Here is a 10,241-nt window from a genome sequence, read left to right as displayed (position 1 = left end):
AGCTTTCATAGTTAGACTTTGAATTTTTGTCTGAAATTTTTGTGCTATCTTCTCATCATTTTATAAGGTTGCTCACAAATTTCAAGTCATTTGGATATCATTTGAGGGTAGCTGTAGTTCAAACCTACACCTTTATTTACATGACAAGGCAACTAGTTGTGTGCATGCTGAATGTAGTGTATGACTAGAGGCAATCCATCTGACTTACAACCCTTTGATCTTGAGATAGATAGGACATTTCATAGATTAGTTAGGCATCATTTTATACCTTTTGATCATTCTCAGCATTCCATAACTGGTGAATCTGTGCATTCTGTTATTGGTGATTTTGAACATCCTGATCTTGAGCATTATAATTTTGAGCATTCTGATTCTGAGCATTCTGATTTTGCACATTCTGAGAACATGGCACAACCTCCACCTCGTGAGAGGACTCTAAGGGAAATGGCTGCACCTGATTTCACCTACGAAAGCTTGTGCATCCAATACCCTGATGAGGATGTCCCATATGTTCTTAAAACTGGACTGATTCATTTGCTTCCAAAGTTTCATGGCCTTGCAGGTGAAGACCCGCACAAACATTTGAAGGAATTTCATATTGTCTGCTCCACCATGAAACCCCCAGATGTCCAAGAGGATCACATATTTCTGAAGGCTTTTCCTCATTCATTAGAGGGAGTGGCAAAGGACTGGCTGTATTACCTTGCTCCAAGGTCCATCACGAGCTGGGATGACCTTAAGAGAGTATTCTTAGAAAAAATTTTCTCTGCTTCCAGGACCACAGCCATCAGGAAGGATATCTCAGGTATTAGACAACTCAGTGGAGAGAGCCTGTATGAGTACTGGGAGAGATTTAAGAAACTATGTGCCAGTTGCCCTCACCATCAGATTTCAGAACAGCTTCTTCTCCAATATTTTTATGAAGGACTCAGTAATATGGAGAGAAGTATGATAGATGCTGCCAGTGGTGGAGCCCTTGGAGACATGACTCCTGCTGAAGCCAGAAATTTAATTGAGAAGATGGCCTCCAACTCCCAGCAGTTTAGTGCCAGAAATGATGCCATAGTCATTAGAGGAGTGCATGAGGTAGCTACAAACCCATCTGCATCATCTGAAACTAAGAAGCTTGAAGGCAAACTGGATGCGTTGGTCAACTTGGTAACCCAGCTGGCCTTGAATCAGAAATTTGTACCTGTCGCAAGGGTTTGTGGTTTGTGCTCCTCTGCTGACCACCATACAGACCTTTGCCCTTCCATGCAGCAACCTGGAGCAATTGAGCAGCCTGAAGCTTATGCTGCAAATATTTACAATAGACCTCCTCAACCTCAGCAGCAAAATCAACCACAGCAGAGCAATTATGACCTTTCCAGCAACAGATACAACCCTGGGGTGAGGAATCACCCTAACCTCAAATGGTCCAGCCCTCAGCAACAACAACAGCAGCCTGCTCCTTCCTTCCAAAATGCTGTTGGCCCAAGCAGACCATACATTCCTCCACCAATCCAACAACAGAAACAACCCCAGAAACAGCCAACAGTTGAGGCCCCTCCACAACCTTCCCTCGAAGAACTTGTGAGGCAAATGACTATGCAGAACATGCAGTTTCAGCAAGAGACCAGAGCCTCCATTCAGAGCTTAACCAATCAGATGGGACAATTAGCTACCCAATTGAATCAACAACAGTCCCAGAATTCTGACAAGCTGCCTTCTCAAGCTGTCCAAAATCCCAAAAATGTCAGTGCCATTTCATTGAGGTTGGGAAAGCAGTGTCAAGGACCTCAACCCGTAGCACCTTCCTCATCTGCAAATGAACCTGCCAAACTTCACTCTATTCCAGAAAAAGGTGATGACAAAAATCTACCTAACAATTTCTGTGCAAGTGAATCTTCTTCCACAGGTAATTCTGATTTGCAGAAGCAGCACATTCCCCCTCTTCCATTCCCTCCAAGAGCAGTTTCCAACAAAAAAATGGAAGAGGCAGAGAAAGAGATCTTGGAAACATTTAGAAAAGTAGAGGTAAACATACCTCTGTTGGATGCGATAAAGCAAATTCCAAGATATGCTAAATTCTTGAAGGAGCTGTGCACTAATAAGCGAAAGCTTAAAGGAAGTGAACGAATTAGCATGGGCAGAAATGTCTCCGCATTGATTGGTAAATCTGTTCCTCAAATTCCTGAAAAATGCAAAGATCCAGGTACATTCAGCATACCTTGTATTATAGGGAATAGTAAGTTTGACAATGCCATGCTAGATTTAGGAGCCTCTGTTAGTGTTATGCCTCTGTCGATTTTTAATTCTCTATCTCTAGGTCCCTTGCAGTCAACTGATGTGGTAATTCATTTAGCTAATAGAAGTGTTGCCTATCCTGTTGGTTTCATAGAAGATGTCTTAGTTAGAGTTGGTGAACTGATTTTCCCTGTTGATTTTTATATCTTGAATATGGAAGATGGATTTTCTTAAGGATCAGTTCCCATCATTCTAGGGAGACCCTTTATGAAAACTGCTAGAACTAAGATAGATGTTTATGCAGGCACACTGTCCATGGAGTTTGGTGATATAACTGTTCATTTTAATATTCTGGATGCTATGAAATACCCATCTGAAGATCTTTCTGTATTTCGTGCTGAAATAATTGACCATGTTGTTGATGAATACATGACTGATCTTTATTCTAATCTTCATGCCTCTCACTCTTCATGCATTGAGTCTGAAATTGTACTTGATCATATGTCTGAATTTGATGCTGAGAGTGAATCTGAGAGTGATATTGATTGCATGCCTGGTGGTGGTGTTTTACCTCTTGAGATTGATTTTATAGAGTCAGATAGGACTAACCATGTTTCAGGAAGTACACATACCTCTGACTTTCTTTATGAGGTAAAGGCTGAGAAACCATTTCCTTCTACCACTGTCCAGCCGACCACACCAGAATTGAAGCCTCTGCCATCAAATTTAAAATACGCTTACTTGGATGATAGCAAGAGTTTTCCAGTGATTATATCTGCCTCCCTTGCTGATGAGCAAGAGGAGAAGTTGTTGTCAGTTCTCAAGAAGCATAAGAAGGCTATAGGCTGGACCCTGGCGGACATTCCTGGTATTAGCCCATCCACATGTATGCATCGAATAAATTTAGAGGATGGAGCTAAACCAGTAAGATAGCCACAGAGAAGACTCAACCCGGTGATTCTTGATGTAGTGAAGAAGGAGATAACCAAGCTTTTGCAAGCTGGAATCATTTATCCTATCTCCGACAGCCAATGGGTGAGTCCCGTCCAGGTAGTCCCGAAAAAGACTGGCCTCACAGTGATCAGAAATGAGAAGGAGGAGTTGATTCCTACTCGGGTGCAGAACAGTTGGAGAGTCTGCATTGACTATAGGAGGCTGAACCAGGTTACCAAAAAGGACCATTTTCCCTTGCCATTCATTGACCAGATGCTTGAACGCCTGGTAGGTAAATCCCACTACTGTTTCCTTGATGGTTTTTCTGGTTATATGCAAATTACTATTGCTCCTGAGGATCAGGAAAAGACCACATTAACCTGCCCCTTCGGCACTTTTGCTTATAGGAGGATGCCTTTCGGCCTGTGCAATGCCCCTGGTACCTTCCAGCGGTGCATGATTAGTATTTTCAGTGATTTTTTAGAAAATTGCATAGAGGTGTTTATGGATGATTTCACTGTATATGGATCCTCTTTTGATGGTTGTTTGAATAGTTTGGAAAAAGTTTTGAATAGATGCATTGAAACTAACCTTGTTCTAAATTTTGAAAAATGTCATTTTATGGTTGAGCAAGGTATAGTTTTAGGCCACATTATTTCCAATAAGGGTATTGAAGTAGATCCTGCAAAAATTTCTGTTATTTCACAATTGCCTTACCCCTCTTGTGTGCGAGAGGTGCGATCTTTTCTTGGTCATGCAGGATTCTACAGGCGCTTTATAAGGGATTTTAGCAAAGTAGCCCTTCCACTGTCCAACTTGTTGCAAAAGGAGGTGGAGTTTGACTTTAATGACAGATGCAAAGAGGCTTTTGATTGCCTCAAAAGAGCGTTGACTACCACCCCCATCATCCAGGCACCCAATTGGACATCCCCTTTTGAGCTTATGTGTGATGCATCAAATTATGCATTGGGGGCTGTCCTTGCTCAGAAAATTGATAAATTGCCTAGGGTGATATATTATGCTTCTAGGACTTTAGATGCTGCCCAAGCAAATTATACTACTACTGAGAAAGAGCTTCTAGCCATAGTTTTTGCTCTTGAAAAATTTTGATCTTATTTGCTTGGTACTCGCATTATTGTTTATACTGACCATGCAGCTCTAAAGTACTTGTTGAAGAAGGCTGATTCTAAGCCTAGGTTGATCCGATGGATGCTCTGGCTCCAAGAGTTTGACTTGGAGATCCGTGATAGGAGCGGAGCACAAAATCTAGTTGCTGATCATTTGAGTCGGATCGAACGTGTCTCTGATGCAGATTCACCTATTCGGGATGATTTCCCGGATGACCATTTGTATATATTGTATAGTATTTCTGACTCTCTTTCTACTCCCTGGTTTGCTAACATTGTCAATTATTTAGTTGCCTCTGTTTTTCCTCCCTTAGCATCTAAGGCCCAAAAAGATAAAATTAAAAGTGATGCTAAGCATTTTATTTGGGATGACCCCTACTTGTGGAAATTGTGCAGTGATCAGGTCATTAGACGGTGCATTCCAGATCATGAGACTGACTCAGTCCTGCAGTTCTGTCATTCTTCCGCACCGGGAGGTCATCTGGGTGTTCAAAGGACAGCTCGCAAAGTGCTTGATTGTGGTTTTTATTGGCCCACCAACTTTAAAGATGCATGGAAGATCTGTAGCACTTGTGAGCAGTGTCAGAGAGCAGGAAATACACTTACATGGCGACAACAAATGCCTCAGCAACCTATGCTATTCTGTGAGGTGTTTGATGTCTGGGGTATAGATTTCATGGGTCCTTTTCCTGTCTCTTTTGGTTATGTTTATATTCTCCTTGCAGTTGATTATGTTTCAAAATGGGTAGAAGCCAAGCTCACTAGAACTAATGATGCTAAAGTTGTCGCAGACTTTGTCAGGTCTAATCTGTTTTGCAAGTTTGGAGTACCTAAAGCAATTGTTAGTGATCAAGGAACCCATTTTTGCAACAGGACAATGCATGCCCTGCTTAAAAAGTATGGGGTGGTACACAGGGTATCCACACCATACCACCCCCAGACCAATGGACAGGCAGAAATTTCTAACCGAGAAATCAAGCGAATTTTAGAGAAGATTGTGCAGCCAAGCAGGAAAGATTGGAGTACCAGGCTTGATGATGCTCTCTGGGCACATCGAACTGCCTACAAAGCACCCATAGGAATGTCTCCTTATCGGGTTGTCTTTGGAAAGGCATGTCATCTTCCAGTGGAAATTGAGCACAAAGCTTACTAGGCAGTGAAGACTTGCAACTTCTCTATGGACCAAGCTGGTGAGGAAAGCAAGTTGCAACTGAGTGAGTTAGATGAAATCTGCCTAGAAGCCTACGAGAATGCCAAGTTCTATAAAGAAAAGACCTAGAAGTTCCATGATAGCATGATAGTTAAAAAAGACTTCGTGGTTGGGCAAAAAGTGTTATTGTATAATTCTAGGCTTGGACTCATGAGTGGTAAGTTGAGGTCTAAGTGGATTGGTCCTTTTGTTGTTACTAATGTTTTTCCTTATGGTACAGTTGAGATCAAAAGCGACTCCACAAACAAGAGCTTCAAGGTCAACGGACATCGACTTAAGCCATTCCTCACGAACCCTTCTTTAGTGGACGTAGTGGTGGAAGAGACTTCCTTACTCCACCCTACTCTTCCTCCACCATGACTTAGGGAGTTTCTTTTTCTTTTCCTATCTCCTTCTTTGCTTTTATTACACTTGTCCGATTCTCTTTGATGATTTAATTGTTTTTAATCTTTTAATTGTGCTACATTGAGGACAATGTGTTGTTTAAGTATGGGGGGGAGTGTTCTTTGATTTTTCTAGTTTTGTTGGTTTTGTTAATTTGTTAGTTGTGTTAATTTGTTAATGTTGTTAGTTTCGTCGGATTTTTAGTTTAATATTTTGGGTCAATTTTGTGTGCTCGTACGACTTTGCATGTTTTTCTTTGAATTATAGGATATGTTCAAGAAATGGGTAATTGTTTTGAAAATAAAAGTTCTTGACATTTTGTGACTTGAAATCCTTGATTCTTCTCTACATGTCATGATAGTTTTGAAAGCTCAATTTGAAAGTGATGATTTTACCTTTGTGAGAATTTGAGCCATCCATCATCATAATCATTTGGTGTGTTTTGCCCCATTGATTGCTTGCACAATAGCCTTGGCTTGATTCTTGTTGATGCGTCCTAATTCACATGCATATTTGGAAATGATTAAGGCAATTTTGTTCTTATAAGCTTCTAGCCAAATGGACTTACCTTGAATTAATTCCTTTGATAGCCCTTTTGAGCCTTGTTTCCCTTTCCTTGTTTTGAAGCTCACTACAAGCCTTAAGTGAAAAACCATGATATCACCATATCCTTAAGGAATTTTGGAGCTTTGGAATTGTTTTGGGAATAAGTGTGGGGGGTTTTTGTTTCATTGGACAACTTGTTTTGTTGGCTATGCTTCATGATGTATTTTGGGCCATACTTGATGTACATTGTATATTGGTTAAATGTTGGACATGCTGAATGAAATGTTGTTTCTCAAAGGCTATAGAGTAAAAAAAAAAAATCGAAAAAAAAAAATCGAAAAAAGAAAAAGAAAAGCAATAAAGTTGAGTGAATAAGATCTTAAATGACACAAGAATGATGAAACTCTTGGTTCTACTCTTCATGTTTAAATTTTATCTTTACTTCTTTTTATTTTCTTATTTTTATTTTTAATATGCACTTATTCCCCTTTGCTCCTCTATTCCTTTGGGATTTAGCCACTTATTCCATATTTCTCCATACCTTGTCCTTGGCCCCATTACAACCTTAAAAGACCTTTTGATCCTCATGTGCTTGTGTTTATGGGTTGATTGTCAATTTTAGAATCTTGCCAAGTTTATGTGGTGTTTGCTTTCATGGGTGCTTTGAGGGTAAATAGTAGCCTAGACACTTGAGAGATAGAGTGTATATCTTGTGAGGCTTTATCACTTTTCATTCTTGAGCTGATTAACTATTTTGCCATGATTGGGTTGCTTGGATGATTTTCATGAATGTCTTGACTTTTTGGATCTCCTTATGTTAGATGTTACCCATTCCTTTCATTCCTTGATGTTCATTGAGAAATATGTGAATGTTTTTATTTGTCTCCCTTTCATATCCTTGGAATTTGTTCTTTGTTTCATTTTGCCCAGGAGTGCAAAAGGCTAAGTATGGGGGGTTTTGATGTGCCATCATTTTCTTCTATTTTCTAAACCCTTTTTGCACCATTTTAATTATTGATTGGTCTTAATTGTCAATTAATTAGGCAGATTTATTATTTGGGCTCATTTAGCTAATTTGATGTTTTTAATCTAATTTCAAGAATTAATGAAACATTGGGCTTAATCCGGATTTTGGTTGTGGACTTGAAGAGGGCAAATAAAGCAGCGCTTACCTTAGTTAATTTCTAATTAGGAAATTTCGCAATTTTATTTTATGTTGTTCAGTGTTTATTTCGTTTTGGGCCAGAGTATTGTAATAGGGCCCAGTGACTTTGAGTGACTCTTTTTAAATAGCTGCCTTGGGATTCGTGCAGGGCATTCTATTCTGTTATGCTATTCATTATTCAGAGCTTTGTTTTAGGGTTTTCGTTTTTCTGTTTTGATGCTTCTGAGTTCGTAATGCAATTTTACGTTTTCTGCTTCTAATTACAATTTCGTTCTTGCTTCTTCTTCTACTCTCATTTACGTTTCTATTCCATTTTACATTTCTGTTCGTTTACGTTTCTGTTCATTTACGTTTCTGCTTCATGTTTCAATTGCTTTTTCTGTTTGAATCCATGGAAGGCTAGATTTTCTGGTGTTGTTTCCTTTTGAGGACGAAGCCCAACTCTCTTTGAGGTTTCGCTTGTAATGTGGTTTCCTGGCAGTTCTCCCTTCACCAGTATCCCAAATTCGTGAATATTAATCAGTGCACGCTTCGTGTTCGATTAATTGCCTCTGAGCCTAACTTGCGTTCATGCTTAATGGACGAAGGGCTAACTGGTGTATGTGGTGCCTAATCACGTATTGAAAACCCTAAGTTGATTTTCGCTTAGTAAATTGAAATAGGGTTGGATTAAGTGGTTGACTGTTAGAGACGAATTCTCCATAACCCAGGATAAGAGAATGGCTTCTGAATCAGAGGAAACAACCCGTTTTTAATATTAGTAGTTTCTTATTCCAGTTTACTTGTTCTGCTCTTTAATCACAAAACAAACAAACCCCCCCCAATCGTTACTGTTACTATTACTGCAAGTATATTATGAACATTTGGTTTGTCACTGCTCGTTGGGAAACGACCTAGGATCACTTCCTAGTTACTGCATTTTCATGTTTATTTGATTCGGGTACGGCCTCGATCACCTGCCTCCCGTTCAAATATAAGGTACGGCACTTAATCAGTGCCGGTTGGCTATCGTTTCAAGAGGAAGGCCCAAATGTTAGAACCAACCCGCTAGCTAGTCATGGAGGGGCTAGCGTGAACGTCGTCGAAGAGGATGGGCCATCGCGGGCAAAGAGATTAGGAGAGGTAGCTACTTCTAGACGCTTCATCTATCAATCACTGCAAGCGGCATGCATGGTCTCCCGTGGCGGAGGCGAAGGGGACGAATGTTTGTTTCACCTCGGGGAGTCGCACGACATGGAAACCTGTCCCGCGGTAGAAGAATTGCTTCAGCGGCTCATGGACTGGGGGCAGCTTGAAGTGTCCATAGGAGGGAGGGAAGAACCACAAATTTGCATGCAGTCGGAAGAGAAGAGGGTTCCTCTAATCCCCAAGGCCTTAGTGATATGTTTTACTAGAAAAGGGACCGGTTCCACACCCATATACCCCGGGGCGGCGCCCAAGCCAACGCCATTTGCATATCAAAGTAATAAGGCCATTCCGTGGAAGTATACCCCTCCCGCGTCCAGCGAAAGAGTTGCAACCGAAGTTGACTCCCTATCAGCTAAGGTAACCAACATCACCGGCCTCAGTGGCGTAACCCGCAGTGGTCGGGTGTTCGCTTCCCCTCACCCGGCGGAATTGCCCTCCAAAGGGAAAGCGCCCATGGTCTAAGAGCCCACAGATATAGCCACCCCCTCGAAAGAAGTAGATCCTCCAGTGGTAAGAGGGGCCGAAAAAAAAGAGGGACTTCAAGGAAAAACAGTGACTTTGGAAGAGGCTCATGAGATCCTCCGCCTCATCCAACAAAGCGAGTTTAAGGTAGTCGAGCAACTGAATAAAACTCCAGCAAGGATCTCTTTGCTTGAACTACTCATAAACTTCGAGCCTCATCGTGCGCTGTTGATGAAGGTCCTTAACAATGCCCATGTAGCACATGATATCTCGGTGGAGGGTTTCGAAGGCATCGTTAATCATATAACCACCAACAATTATATCGCGTTTGCGGAAGAAGAGATTCCCGTTGAGGGGAGAGGACACAACAAGGCTCTACATGTGTCGGTGAGATGTATGGACCACGTTGTCGCAAAGGTACTTATCGACAATGGATCGAGTTTAAATGTAATGCCGAAGACCACTTTGGAAAAGCTTCCTTTTAGTGCGTCACGTTTAAAACCGAGCTCGATGGTGGTGCGAGCCTTTGATGGTACTCGGCGGGAAGTGATAGGGGAAATCGACATTCCCATTCAAATAGGCCCCCACACTTGCAACGTGGTGTTTCAAGTAATGGATATAAATCCCGCCTATAGCTGCCTCTTGGGAAGACCTTGGATTCATGCCCTGGGAGTGGTCCCTTCAACGCTTCACCAGAAATTGAAGTTCGCAGTGGGTGGACTTTTAGTGATAGTGTCGGGTGAAGAAGATATGTTAGTGAGCTGCCCCTCCTCCACACCGTACGTAGAAGCGGTGGAAGAATCATTGGAAACGGCTTTCCAATCCTTTGAGGTGGTGAGCTGCGCCTCTGTGGAACCAAGTTTGTCGCTACCTTCTCTCTCCAAAGCGGCCATAATGGTGGCGCGTGTTATGCTTAGGAATGGATTTAAGCCCGGAATGGTTCTAGGCAAGGACTGCCTCGAGAATGCCGACGTGGTCGATATCAAGGGAAATCCATACA

General features: G+C 41.6%; 1 non-coding gene across 1 annotated transcript; it reads right to left on the bottom strand.

Annotated features, from left to right (window-relative positions):
* Window positions 1–783: 783 nt before the first annotated feature.
* On the bottom strand, window positions 784–890 carry LOC114380638. Its single transcript, XR_003659812.1, has one exon. It is a non-coding gene; the product is annotated as a small nucleolar RNA R71 (small nucleolar RNA).
* Window positions 891–10,241: the final 9,351 nt, after the last annotated feature.

Source organism: Glycine soja, chromosome 12 (genome assembly GCF_004193775.1).
Source record: "Glycine soja cultivar W05 chromosome 12, ASM419377v2, whole genome shotgun sequence".
Taxonomy (NCBI): domain Eukaryota; kingdom Viridiplantae; phylum Streptophyta; class Magnoliopsida; order Fabales; family Fabaceae; genus Glycine; species Glycine soja.
Note: the sequence above shows the minus strand (reverse complement) of the source record. Positions and strands in the feature narration are given on the sequence as shown.